Source organism: Bos indicus, chromosome 9 (assembly GCF_029378745.1).
Source record: "Bos indicus isolate NIAB-ARS_2022 breed Sahiwal x Tharparkar chromosome 9, NIAB-ARS_B.indTharparkar_mat_pri_1.0, whole genome shotgun sequence".
In the NCBI taxonomy this organism is placed as follows: domain Eukaryota; kingdom Metazoa; phylum Chordata; class Mammalia; order Artiodactyla; family Bovidae; genus Bos; species Bos indicus.
The window spans coordinates 64,690,090-64,703,482 of NC_091768.1; positions in this window are offsets into that span (position 1 = coordinate 64,690,090).

Genomic DNA, 13,393 nt, shown 5'->3' on the forward strand with positions numbered 1-13,393 from the left:
AGAATCCCAGGAATGGGGGAGCCTGGTGGGCTGCCGTCTATGGGGTCGCACAGAGTCAGATACGACTGAAGCGACTTAGCAGCAGCAGCAGCAGCAGCAGCAGCAATCAGATCTGACAGGAAGGGGATGAAATTTAAAATTACCAAGAAGACTATCTTAAATGTAGGTTTATAGGCATTCACATGAATGATGGTTCCTTCCATGAACATATATGTGGTCTTGAGATATTAGCTTATAGTATGAAGCCATCATGATTATCAAGATATCTTAATAGTTAATTTTCTTCATTATATATTAACTCCTATGTCCTCATCTCTCTCTCACACACACATGCATGCACACACACATATATGATACATAAATAAATACTTATACATGAAGTATGTGCTCAAAAGTTGTCTTACAATGCCTGATCAAGAATGTTACAGAGTGGCTGTAGGACAATGTGAATTAGATAAACAAGCCTTGGTGATGCTTCTCTTTGCACCCGGGTTCACCTTCTCTCTCCAGCCTTTTTGTTTTCAGGACTCCCATCTATTGATGCAGAGCTTGTGTGACCCAGAGACTTCTTTTTGGCTCCTCTAGAACATGTTCCCAAGTGTTCCAGACTAGAGCAGGTATAGGACTTAAAATTGCTTTTGTCTGTTTGTTTTCCTTGGTGCTCACTTTGTCCTCCAGCAAAAAAGCAGTATCCTTTGGTGGATTAAGTAAAGCTGGAAGAAAGAAGTGAGAGTAGGGTAACCCAGCGGCTGGGGACCAAGAGGCTGGAGCCTACAAATAGAGTACTAAGATGGGAGCTGTCTAGGACCTGATTATCTATTTCTAACACAAATTCTTTTTATTTTTACCATCTGGGTCCTCTGCTTTTCATTCTTCCTTGTTCATAATTGGCTCCCAAGGAGGAGCAACATCTTGCTCAACCTCAGAGCCATGTAAGCCCTTGGTAGCCCACTTCTTGTTTGGACTCTGGCCAGCTGTCTTCCTCACCCGTTCACAGTCCACTTCCCTGGCCCAGCATAAGAGTTGAACTGTGTGGAAACTAGATGCTACTTGGGGACAAGGTGACACATGAACTATAGAAAAGAATACTCCACACCTTCATTCTGTGACTTAGAGGAAATTGGTCAGGTTTTCTCCAGGATTGCTGAGAATATCTAATAGACTTTTGTTGTCATGCTCACTTGTGACTCTGAACTCTTGGCTTCCCAGAATAAATTTAGGTTGAGGTTTTCCTTCACTCCATAAGGTACTCTTGTGTCCCCTGGTGGCTCAAATGGTAAAGAATCTGCCTGCAATTCAGGAGACCCAGGTTTGATCCCTGGGTCAGGAAGATTCCCTGGAGAAGGGAATGGCTACCCACTCCAGTATTCTTGCCTGGAGAATTTCATGGTCAGAGGAGTCTGGAGGGTTGCAATCCATGGGGTCCCAAAGAGTCTGACAGGACTGAGCAGCTAACACTCCCACTTTTCAAAAGGTACTAAGTTTCCTCAATTATGGAAACCAGACCCTCTTGTGTTTTCTTTTCCATATCACACACATCCTGTTTATAAGATCTTTGTGTGCACAGCAGGTTGTACAAAGAATTTGGACAAATGGAGTGGTTCTTGTCTTAGCAAAATAGACCAATTTAAATATTAAAGAACTGGTATTCTTCTTCTGCAAATCCTTTCAGCCATCCCACCACTGGGACTTTCCCACTGACTATATAACCTCACAGAATACCTCCATCTCCTCTCTACCTTCCTCTTCTTTGATTCAAGCTCCAAAGGATACTGCTTTTTGCTGGAGGACAAAGTGAGCACTGAGGACAATAGAAGAAATAACGAAATTTCTCCTATTTTTGATTGACACCAGTTTGACACTCATTAGCATTTAAACTCCACCTCCAACCTTAGCGCCTTTTAAATATTGAAACTGTGGAAGCTTTTAAGAACTGCTTGCAAGATCAGATCAGAAGTCTTTTACTTTCTGTCTTTTGGCTGTACAACATGGCATGTGGGATCTTAGTTCCCTGACCAGGGGTCAAGGCTGTGTCCCCTGTGGTGTCTCCTTAAGATCAGAAATCTTAAGTCAAAGAACAAAGTCTTAAATCAAGTCTTCATCTTCAGACTGACACTTAGGTGTAGAGTTGGGTTAAGATTTCTCAAGTTTCAAGGACACATCCAAATTCTGCATTTGGAATTGTGTGAAATAAAATACACTTACTGAATCAAGGCCATTTCTAGGCAAGGGGGCTGAGTAAAGAGTGTCCATGAATCACTATTGCACTCCCCCAACTAGAAAAGCAACTCCAAGTTCATGATGGATGATAGCATCATCTTAAACATGAAGGTCTGACACAATATCTTATTCAAAGGGCAGCATATCCTTAGGGGAAAAATGGAGGAGAGTTATGGAAACACACCCACACTCTCTACAGTGGGAAGCTTTGTTCATCCCCCAATGCTGTATTTCATTGATCCTAAGATGCAAAGTTTTCACCTTTTTAACTGATGCATCTTGCAATCAGGTCACGATTGTGACATAATTGCTTAGCCTATGCATTGTCATACTTTGTCACAGCTATTCATATGACTGTCATTTCCTGGAATTATACACACAGGTGATGCTAAAAAAAAAAGGGGGGGTGAATTTAATTGTTTTTTTCAAACGTCTTCAAAAAGATTACACCGTGAATTGGCATGGAAGTTTTATCATACACATAGGAAGACAGAGAAACAGAAAAGTATAATATATAATAAAATCTTTACTTAAAATGAGTCTCAAAGTAGTTTTCAACAATATATAAATGCTGAGTGATAAGAAAAAAGTGTGTCACTTTAATTAATGGCATTTCTTCTCTTTAGTGGAACATAAAATAATGATTTAGCTTAAATTTAGTGGAATATAGCAGTAATCCTGCACATGTCCTTTCACTCACCTTTTATGTGAAGGAAATAGGCAACAAAAATCTATACCAATTTTTCACAGAAATTGTCTTGAAGTCTTTAAAAATTCGAGGGAAAAAATAACCTCAACATCCTGTTACTGTTTCTTTCACATCAAAGCAATACATGTTGTATATCCCAGGAAAATATCCTCTCTCATCAGGTAGCTCTAGGTCTCCTGTTCCCCTAGAACCCTCCTCATGGTGTGTGCAACAGTCTGGTGGATGTAAGTGATATAATAAGAAAAGCATGTTTCAGGGGAAATTAGAGTTGACAACTGACATGCCACCCACTTCCCACTAAATGATAGTGGTTATTTGCTAAAGCCCTAGGGATTAAGTCCTTTTATATCAGCTTTAATAAACGCAGCCAACAAATCACAAACAGACCTCAAACAAATTATTATGATGCCCTCGAGTGTTGCAAACATTGATTCATCCAAAGTTCAAGTTCATCAAAAGGTGAGGAAAAGCTTGGTGCTGGTGATACATTAAAACATGCCCACCTCCAGACCACCACCCCTTTCCTTCTGGATTAAGATTGTGCCATTTTTAAGTGGGTGAGGATTAGACTATCCAACTTAGTGGGAGTGATTAGTGGTATAATAAAAAGCTGGTTTTTGGTTGGAGGAATTAAAATGTTGCTGCTTCTTTTTAGGATCAAGGCCAAGACTGGACAGCTTTGTGGATTAGCATCTACTAGATGTTTCCCTCTTGGAGCTTATACTGTAGAGCAACACACCAACTCTTACCATATAGAGATTCCACCTACATATTCTCACTGCACTTTAGTGTGATTTCTGTTTCTACCCATAAGAGTGGGAAAAAGCACCAATTTGGAGATCCTGTCTGATCTTTAACCCTTGTTTTCCTACTTTTTCCTTCCATGAGTTGTTAATGAAATGGCTGAACACTTTTACTTTGCTTGTTCGAAACATGCCTCTTTTTTCCCTAACAAGTTTTCCCATAAGCCTCATCTCTTTCTAGCCAGTCCCAGAGAGGAGCTCTGTGTATGACAGATCAACCCTGTCCTCCGAATTTCTTAGGCTTTTATTGATAGTGCTCACCTAGCAAGATTATATATTGACATCTCTGCAGGGCTAAAATATGTCTTTTCTCCTTGGCTAAAGGTGGAAGCAAACTAGCAGCAATAACTCTATCACCAAATAAGTCAGAATCATTGATTTAGAGGCTAATTTAGTTCTTTTCCTCCCTATATTTTCCCTCCTCCAACCCTTTGTCCAAAGAAAGTTTGGCTGCTCTTAGCAATTGTGCCTACTCTTTTGGGCTCTTCCCATCTTTTGTAAACACCTAAACTCCAAAATCACTGCAGATGGTGATTGCAGCCATGAAATTAAAAGACACTTACTCCTTGGAAGGAAAGTTATGACCAACCTAGATAGCATATTCAAAAGCAGAGATATTACTTTGCCAACAAAGGTCTGTCTAGTCAAGGCTATGGTTTTTCCAGTGGTCATGTATGGATGTGAAAGTTGGACTGTGAAGAAAGCTGAGTGCCGAAGAATTGATGCTTTTGAACTGTGGTGTTGAAGACTCTTGAGAGTCCCTTGGACTGCAAGGAGATCCAACCAGTCCATCCTAAAGGAGATCAGTCCTGGGTATACATTGGAAGGACTGATGCTAAAGCTGAAACTCCAATACTTTGGCCACCTCATGTGAAGAGTCGACTCATTGGAAAAGACTCTGTTGCTGGGAGGGATTGGGGGCAGGAGGAGAAGGGGACGACAGAGGATGAGATGGCTGGATGGCATCACCGACTTGATGGACATGAGTTTGGGTGAACTCCAGGAGCTGGTGATGGACAGGGAGGCCTGGCGTGCTGCAATTCATGGAGTCGCAAAGAGTCAGACATGACTGAGCAACTGAACTGAACTGAACTGAAACTCCTAGAAGAAACTGAAGAAAGAGGGGGGGCACTCCGCAGGTGGCACTAGTAGTAAAGAACCCACCTGCCATTGCAGGTGACATAAGAGACACAGGTTCGATCCTTAGGTCTGGAAGATCCTCTGGAGGATGGTATGCCAACCAGTTCCAGTGTTCTTGCCTATAGAATTTCATGGACAGAGGAGCTCCAAGGGCTACAGCCCATAGTGTTGCAAAGAGTCAGACATGACTGAGTGGCTGAACATGCACACAGAAGGGAAGGGAAGGATATGCCCAAGGATAGGAAGACAGGAAAGAGGAAGAGTCTATTCCCTAGCTTGGGAAAGGTAAAAAGGCATGTAGATACTTCAACTAGTGAGGCAATTTAAAGCTGGTTGCTCTCTGGGAAAGTGTCAGAGCCTCAGAAGGAAAGGCCAGGCACACCTAGGGAGTCTGGATCCCAGACATGGACCAAGGAACAGCCTTCACAAACGTTCCCGAGCTTCACACATAAGTAAAGTCTCTCAGTCATGTCTGACTCTTTGTGACCGCATGGACTGTAGCCTGCCAGGTCCCTCCATCCATGAGTTTTCCAGGCAAGAATACTGGAGTGCGTTGACATTTCCTTCTCAGGGAATTTTTATGACCCAGGGATTGAACCCAGGTCTCCCATATTGTGGGCAGATTCTTTACCATCTGAGCCACCAGGGAATCAGCCACCAGCTACATGCTTTACATGTAGTCCATCAGCAAATTGGCCCTCGGTTGCAGGGGAGTGTACTGGCGTGGGCAGCCGAGGGCATCCATGGCGTCAGTGGACCAAAGACTAGGCACCTCCCCTAGCTGCTGTTTCCCACTTAAGCCTCCAGAGTCTCATGAGACTATCAGGGAAGAGGAAGGAGCCATGACCAAGACTTAACTTCCCACTAATATTCCCAAATATAACACCAAAATATATGACTGTGATAAACTGGAAAATGAGTGCCAACTCCCTGGAATTAATTGGATGTGAAAGAGAGTTAGCATAGAAGAAAAAGGGAGAAGAGATTGAAAAAAAGAATCTTTAAGAGGACAGATTTTAAGTAGAAAATGGGCCAGATGGGAGCCTTATATTAGTTATTAAAAAAAAAAAAACTAAAAAAACACAATATTTCTTAGTTACACTTGAGTTGCTCTAATAATGTTCTCCCTGTTTTATAGGAATTTTTGTAGTCAGATAAATTCCTTGAGGTAGGCTTTGAATCCTGAGTGCTGTGGGTGCTGCACTCAGTTTCTTCAGTCGTGTCCGACTCTTTGTGACTCCGTGGACTGTAGCCTATCAGGCTCCTCTGTCCATGGGATTTCCCAGGCAAGAATACTGGAGTGGATTGCCATTTCCTCCTCCAGGGGATTTTCCTGACCCAAGGATCAAACCCACATCTCTTACTGGAGGATTCAATACACCCATTGGGAAAGTGTTTATTTTAGAGCCCCCAGGACTAATTTCCTAATCTCTCCAAGTAGAAAATTGCATGACATATCCAACAATTAGCCTAATTGATATTCCCTAAAGAAGAATGTTTTTCATTTACTTAGGTAGTGAAACTGTGCATGCATTGTTAAAATGACAGATGAAAAAATATACACATGTATAAAAGGGAAGCCCCCATGGCTCAGTGGTGATGAGTCCGTCTGCAACACAGGAGACACAGGTTGGATTCCTGGGTTGGGACGATCCCGTGGAGAAAGAAATGGCAACCCTCTCCAGTACTCTTGCCTAGGAAATCCCATGGACAGAAGAGTCTGGCAGTCTACAGTCCATGGGGTTGCAAAAGAGTCAGACAGGACTTTAGCAACTAAACAGCAACAAGGGAAAACATAACACCAATATAATACATATTGCAGCTGCAATAAACTTAAAAAGGAGTGCCAAGTTCCTGAAAGTCACTGGATGTGAAAGAGAGTTAGCACAGAAAAAGGGATTAAGAGATTGAAAGCCAAGAATCTTTACATGTACAGACTTGTAAGTGGAAAATGGGCAACACTTGATTCAGTGCAGTTAGGGCAGAAACCAATCTGTCACAACAAATTCACAATGAGTAACTGCTATTATTGAAGCAGGTACAATATTATGAACAATTTGTCTGAGGATGGCCTGTCCCTGCCTTCTTGTATTTATTCAGAGAGAGATTACATAGAGGGTGATCCAGCACAGTTTTTTCCTTTTTCACTTATATCTTTTTAATATTCCATCTTATAAACTCATTTTGATACCCCAAATACTGTAATTACAAAGTGTAATGATAAACAGGTCCTATCCATTATTTAATTAATACAATGGACAGCTGCTTTGTCTATTTTTCTAAATGTCTGGTATTGGTCATATTAAAAGTTGATACCAGTCTTATCCATATCAGAGTTTGAAACAACAAAGCTAAGTGCTAAAAGCTTTTTGCATATATAAAAATTGGTTGCTTTAAAAATTAAATAATATCTAAATTATACACTAAATACTGAATTTATAAATATTTTAAATATCATAAATACTGAAATTATAAATAAAAATATTGAATTATACACTTAAACTTGAAGATGCACAACATCTGCAGGGAAAAATAATATACTTAAAGAACTTGTATGTTACCCTGCTCTACAACCTCCTTATTTTGAAGTTTGAATCCTGGCTCAGGTATTTATGACTTATGTAACACTTGGCTGATTTCTTTCTTTCTTTCTTTCTTTTTTGATGTGGACCAGTTTTAAAGTCTTCATTGAATTTGTTACAATATTCCTTCTGTTTTACTTTTTGGTTTTTTGGCCAGGAGGCATATGGGATCTCAGATCTCCAACCAAGGATCGAATCTGTATTCCCTGCATTGGAAGGTAAAGTCTTAACCACTGAACCACCAGGGAAGTCCCTTGGTTGATTTCTTAATCTCTCTACACCTCAGTTTCCTCATTTGTGAAATGAGAATGAAAATAATATTTATGCCATTGAATTGTTCTAAAATTTACTGGAGTTAATATTGATAAAGCACCCAGAACAGCTTACAGTCAAATAAGCGCTATACAGTTCACCTTAAATTAAATACGTACATGCCACATATATTTGTTACTACTAGGTTTAAACCACTTCTTTGTGCATCACAGGATGTCAAAATGGTCCTTGTCCTCGAGGAGGCTTGAGAGAAGAGAAGACAAGACAGAGAAGCTGGAACTATATACAAGTCTGAAATCACTATTTTAAAGGAGCTTAGAAAGTAACTCAGCACAGACACAAGAAGCCCATCAGAGGGTAAGTGTACCCATGTCTTCCACACCTCCTGCACTGGCAGGCAGATTCTTTACTACTTCTGAGGTTACTATGTAAGAGGACTTCTGGGTTAGAAAATAGAAGTTTTCCTTCATGGCTAGCTATTATTCATTGCCTTAGAAGTTGGAAATAAAATAAAGCCAAGTTAACTGATGTTATTTCAGGAGGATTTTCAGCTGATGAAGTAGAGTTTCCTGGCAGAGATAATCATCCCATAGAAGAATGTATGACATTCATGGGGAGGGCTTAGTATGAAGAGGCTGCCTCTCAAAGTCCTGCTCAATCAGCAATGTATGCATGCTCAGTCGCTAAGTCACGTCCAACTCTGCAATCCCATGGAGTGTAGCCCACTAGGATGGGTCGCCATTTCCTACTCCAGGGGATCTTCCCAACCTAGGGATCGAACCCTTGTCTTCTGCAGCTCCTACATTGGCAGGCAGATTCTTTACCACTTTACCACTGAGCCACCTGTGAAGCCCCAGTCTTCAGTAAAACAATGGAAATGCATAGTATACCCATTTTCATATAATACTTGTGAATTTATTATTATCAGTTCATTGAGGAGTCTCAAATAATCCATTACAAAAATTGGAGCAGAATATAAGTTTTGGTATTTTCAACTTCAGGTGTACTTTCTTAACTGTCAGATAGTATTTCAATGTCCTTTTTATACAATTATTTTACCATGAATATTTAAGTAATGTATGCTTGGGAAACATCACCTTCTCATTTTCTTTCTGGATGGACTGAATTAATCATGATGTGAGAAGAATTACAGCATCTTCCAGTTTAGATCAGATCATGTCCTTGCCATTTCTCACAGAGGGAAAGAGATTGACTTTTTGCCTCTCTATAACCCACTTTTACTTTTTAAAATCAACAGTAAAAAGTGGATAGAATAAAATGTTTAAGCTATTTGATTTCATGCAGAGAAGCAGGGAGGAAATGAGCCTTAGAAGCAGCAGGAAGAGAACTTGAATGCAAACACAGCAGGAAAACACCTCCGCTATAAATGCTTTCACCCCAGGAGTAAAGATAACAAAAAAGAAATAAGTAAACCAAAGCCTAACAAACAAACAAATTACAATAGGAAAAGTTTAAAAATAAAAAATGACACATACATATGCTACCATGTGTAAAATACATAGCTAGTGGGAAGCTGCTGTATAGTACAGGGAGTTCAGCTCAGGACTCTGTGATGACCTAGAGGAGTGGGGTGGGGTAGAGGGAGTGGGCGGAAGGTCCCAAAGGGATGGAATATATGTATACATATAAGTGAGGTTATAATAACTTTGGAGCTGGGCTTCCCATGTGGTGCTAGAGGTAAAGAATCCATCTGCCAATGCAGGAGATGCGAGAGATGACGTGGGTTCGATCTCTGGATTCCCTGGAGTAGGAAATGGCAACACACTCCAGTATTCTTGCCTGGAAATTCCATGGACAAAAGAGCCTGGTGGGCTACAGTGCATAGCGTCACAAAGAGTTGGACATGACTGGGCACACAGCATGTGTTGCTTATTAACTTCATTGTATAGCAGGAACTAACAGAACATTTTAAAGCAATCATACTCCAATTTAAAAAGTAAAATAGATTACCAACAGGAACGTTCTATATAGCACAGGGAACTATACTCAAATATTTTGAAACAACTTAATTGGGAGAAGAATTTGAAAAAGAATAGATAAGTGTATGGGTGCATGTGTGCTCACTTGCTTCAGTCACGTCTGACTCTTCGTGACCCTATGGACTGTAGCCCACCAGGCTCCTCTCTGTCCATGGAATTCTCTGGGCAAGAATACTGGAGTGGGTTGCCATGCCTTTCTCCAGGTGGTCTTCTGTATCCAGGGATCGAACCTGGGTCTCCCGAATTGCCAGCAGATTTTTTACCACTGCGCCACCAGGAAAGCCCAGATACATGCGTCAGTTCAGTTCAGTTCAGTCGCTCAGTTGTGTCCGACTCTTTGTGACCCCATGAATCCCAGCATACCAGGCCTCCCTGTCCATCACCAACTCCCAGAATTCACTCAAACTCATGTCCATTGAGTCGGTGATGCCATTCAACCATCTCATCCTCTTTTGCCCCCTTCTTCTGTCCTCGATCTTTCCCAGCATCAGGGACTTTTCAAATGAATCAGCTCTTCACATCAGGTGGCCAAAGGATTGGAGTTTCAGCTACAACATCAGTCCTTCCAATCAGTCCTGAACACCCAGGACTTCTCCAACACCACAGTTCAAAAGCATCAATTCTTCGGCGCTCAGCTTTCTTCACAGTCCAACTCTCACATCCATACACAATCACTGGAAAAACCATAACCTTGACTAGACAGACATTTGTTGACAAAGTAATGTCTCTGCTTTTTAATATGCTGTCTAGGTTGGTCATAACTTTCCTTCCAAGGAGTAAGCATTTTTTAATTTCATGGCTGCAATCACCATCTGCAGTGATTTTGGAGCCCAAAAACATAAAGTCTGACACTGTTTCCACTGTTTCCCCATCTATTTGCCATGAAGTGATGGGACCAGATGCCATGATCTTCGTTTTCTGAATGTTGAGCTTTAAGCCAACTTTTTCACTCTCCTCTTTCACTTTCATCAAAAGGCTTTTTAGTTCCTCTTCACTTTCTGCCATAAGGGTGGTGTCATCTGCATATCTGAGGTTGTTGATATTTCTCCCAGCAATCTTGATTCCAGCTTGTGCTTCATCCAGCCAAGCGTTTCTCATGGTGTATTCTGCATAGAAGTTAAATAAGCAGGGTGACAAAATACAGCCTTGACGTACTCCTTTTCCTATTTGGAACCAGTCTGTTGTTCCATGTCTACTTCTAACTGTTGGTTCCTGACCTGCATACAGGTTTCTCAAGAGGCAGGTCAGGTGGTCTGGTATTCCCATCTCTTTCAGAATTTCCCACAGTTTATTGTGATCCACACACTCAAATGCTTTGGCATAGTAAATAAAGCAGAAATAGACGTTTTTCTGGAACTCTTTTGCTTTTTTGATGATCCAGTGGATGTTGGCAATTTGATCTCTGGTTCCTCTACCTTTTCTAAAACCAGCTTGAACATCTGGAAGTTCACGGTTCATGTAGTGCTGAAGCCTGGCTTGGAGAATTTTGAGCATTACTTTACTAGTGTGTGAGATGAGTGCAATTGTGCAGTAGTTTGAGCATTCTTTGGCATTGCCTTTCTTTAGGATTGGAATGAAAACTGACCTTTTCCAGTCCTGTGGCCACTGCTGAGTTTTCCAAATTTGCTGGCATATTGAGTGCAGCACTTTCACAGCATCATCTTGTAGGATTTGAACTAGCTCAACTCGAATTCCATCACCTCCACCAGGTTTGTTCGTAGTGATGCTTCCTAAGGCCCACTTGACTTCACATTCCAGGATGTCTGGGTCTAGGTGAGTGATCATACCATCGTGATTATCTGCGTCATGAAGATCTTTTTTGTATAGTTCTGTATATTCTCTTCTTGATATCTTCTGCTTCTGTTAGGTCCATACCATTTCTGTCCTTTATTGAGCCCATCTTTGCACGAAATGTTCCCTTGGTATCTCTAATTTTCTTGAAGAGATTTCTAGTCTTTTGAGACAGGGATCAAGACCATCCCCAAGAGAAAGAAATGCAAAAAGGCAAAGCCTCCTCAGATAGCCATTTTGCCTTTTTGCATTTCTTTCTCTTGAGAATAGTCTTGATCCCTGTCTCCTGTACAATGTCATGAACCTCCATCCATAACCAACTGTACTGCAATATAAAATAAAAAGTTAAAAAAGAAGATACAGATTTATCCTGTTTAAAAAATTATAAAATGAAATAGAAAGTCATAAAAGGACAAAAATATTTGTGAGATGTGGTTTTTTAAAATTTATTATTATTATTTTTTGCATTCTGTTTTTTTTTAATTTTTTTATTTTATTTTTAAACTTTATAATATTGTATTAGTTTTTCCAAATATCGAAATGAATCCGCCACAGGTATACATGTGTTCCCCATCCTGTTCCCCCTCCTCCCTCCTCCCTCCCCATATCATCCTTCTGGGTCGTCCCAGTGCACCAGCCCCAAGCATCCAGTATCGTGCATCGAACCTGGACTGGCAACTCGTTTCATACATGATATTATACATGTTTCAATGCCATTCTCCCAAATCTTCCCACCCTCTCCCTCTCCAACAGAGTCCATAAGACTGTTCTATACATCAGTGTCTCTTTTGCTGTCTCGTACACAGGGTTATTGTTACCATCTTTCTAAATTCCATATATATGCGGTAGTATTGTTTTTCTTTCTGGCTTCCTTCACTCTGTATAATAGGCTCCAGTTTCATCCACCTCATTAGAACTGATTCAAATGTATTCTTTTTAATGGCTGGGTAATACTCCATTGTGTATATGTACCACCGCTTTCTTATCCATTCATCTGCTGATGGGCATCTAGGTTGCTTCCATGCCCTGGCTATTATAAACAGTGCTGCGATGAACATTGGGGTACACGTGTCTCTTTCCCTTCTGGTTTCCTCAGTGTGTATGCCCAGCAGTGGGATTGCTGGATCATAAGGCAGTTCTATTTCCAGTTTTTTAAGGAATCTCCACACTGTTCTCCATAGTGGCTGTACCAGTTTGCATTCCCACCAACAGTGCAAGAGGGTTCCCTTTTCTCCACACCCTCTACAGCATTTATTGCCTGTAGACTTTTGGATCGTAGCCATTCTGACTGGCGTGAAATGGTACTTCATAGTGGTTTTGATTTGCATTTCTCTGATAATGAGTGATGTTGAGCATCTTTTCATGTGTTTGTTAGCCATCTGTATGTCTTCTTTGGAAAAATGTCTATTTAGTTATTTGGCCCATTTTTTGATTGGGTCATTTATTTTTCTGGAGTTGAGCTGTAGGAGTTGCTTGTATATTTTTGAGATTAGTTGTTTGTCAGTTGCTTCATTTGCTATTATTTTCTCCCATTCTGAAGGCTGCCTTTTCACCTTGCTAATAGTTTCCTTTGATGTGCAGAAGCTTTTAAGGTTAATTAGGTCCCATTTGTTTATTTTTGCTTTTATTTCCAATATTCTAGGAGGTGGGTCATAGAGGATCCTGCTGTGATGTATGTCGGAGAGTGTTTTGCCTATGTTCTCCTCTAGGAGTTTTATAGTTTCTGGTCTTACGCCTAGATCTTTAATCCATTTTGAGTTTATTTTTTGTGTATGGTGTTAGAAAGTGTTTTTAATGAAAATGAAAATTGCCAAAATACCTCTCTTTTCTGAAGTATCAATAATCATTGAGAGCTGACAGCAGGGGAGGGTAAAC